The 1,039-nt window shown below is 44.4% G+C and overlaps 1 pseudogene; it reads right to left on the bottom strand.

Annotated features, from left to right (window-relative positions):
* Nucleotides 1–380: 380 nt before the first annotated feature.
* LOC113882327 lies at nucleotides 381–473 on the bottom strand (annotated as a pseudogene).
* Nucleotides 474–1,039: the final 566 nt, after the last annotated feature.

The raw sequence follows: 1,039 nt of genomic DNA, 5'->3' as shown, positions 1-1,039 counted from the left end.
GGGGCAACACCACAGCTCTCATGAGTGCAGGACCTGACATTCTTCTGGGAGCTGCAATTTGAGCTGTGTTTGACTCTGTAGCCACCTGGGATGAACTGCTCTTCTGCCACCATGCTTCCAAATTCATCCTCACTACACTCAGTAAATCTCCAGTTCTTAGAGATGTGGATCTTCCCACAGCCAGAGAACTTGAACTTGGCCCTGTGTAGGGCCTCAATCACATGTTCTTTGTTCTTCAGCTTGTTACAGATGGGCATTATACCTTGTCCAATGAGGACCCTGATCACTGTACCCAGGGGCTTTCCAAAGGCACCACACATACCTGTCTGGAGCCTACATTAGGGACAGCATGAAGCCATACATGAATATCTAAAGGAAAGGGCTATCTCCAAGGTCCCTAAGGGAACCCCTAAAGCAACAGGCTGCATATACTACCAAGACGGCTACTGTTTGTAGGAATGCAATGGCTACAACGGAATTTGTTTAAAACTTTTCCTTTTTCAAGTGATCTCTGTACACTTTTTTAAAGTGTGCCAAAATAAATTGAGAGCCAGAAACTGGTTGGTTTTTCCAGCACTAATAACAGTATATGTAGCTAACATCTACAGAGTGCCTACATGTGCCAGATACTCTTCTCAGTGGCTTGTGTATATTAACACACTTAACTCATGACAACAATATCTGTTCTTGTTTGAACCAGATTCTGGCACAGGGTTGATTATTAAGACAAGTAGGTGAAAGAGTCCCTCCTCTGGTCTTTGGCCTTTAAAGGACTTTACTCTGCCCCTTTCCCAGCAGTGCCCCTCACCATATAGGCCACACAATCCAAAGAGGCAAGATAAAATGCCTACCTGGAGCCCACATTCCCCCTCTAGACTCTCAGTAGACAGCATGAAACCTGTTTCCCAGACCTGAGCTTCCTCTTCTCTGGGAACTGGTCATAGTTGAATGGATGTGAAGAAATTAATGATTTAATTGATCAATTAACACACAAACCTTGATGTCTAAGTTTGGGGGGTCTCTTCTGATTGTCAAGAGA

This window comes from Bos indicus x Bos taurus, chromosome 23 (genome assembly GCF_003369695.1).
Source record: "Bos indicus x Bos taurus breed Angus x Brahman F1 hybrid chromosome 23, Bos_hybrid_MaternalHap_v2.0, whole genome shotgun sequence".
Taxonomy (NCBI): Eukaryota; Metazoa; Chordata; class Mammalia; order Artiodactyla; family Bovidae; genus Bos; species Bos indicus x Bos taurus.
Note: the sequence above shows the minus strand (reverse complement) of the source record. Positions and strands in the feature narration are given on the sequence as shown.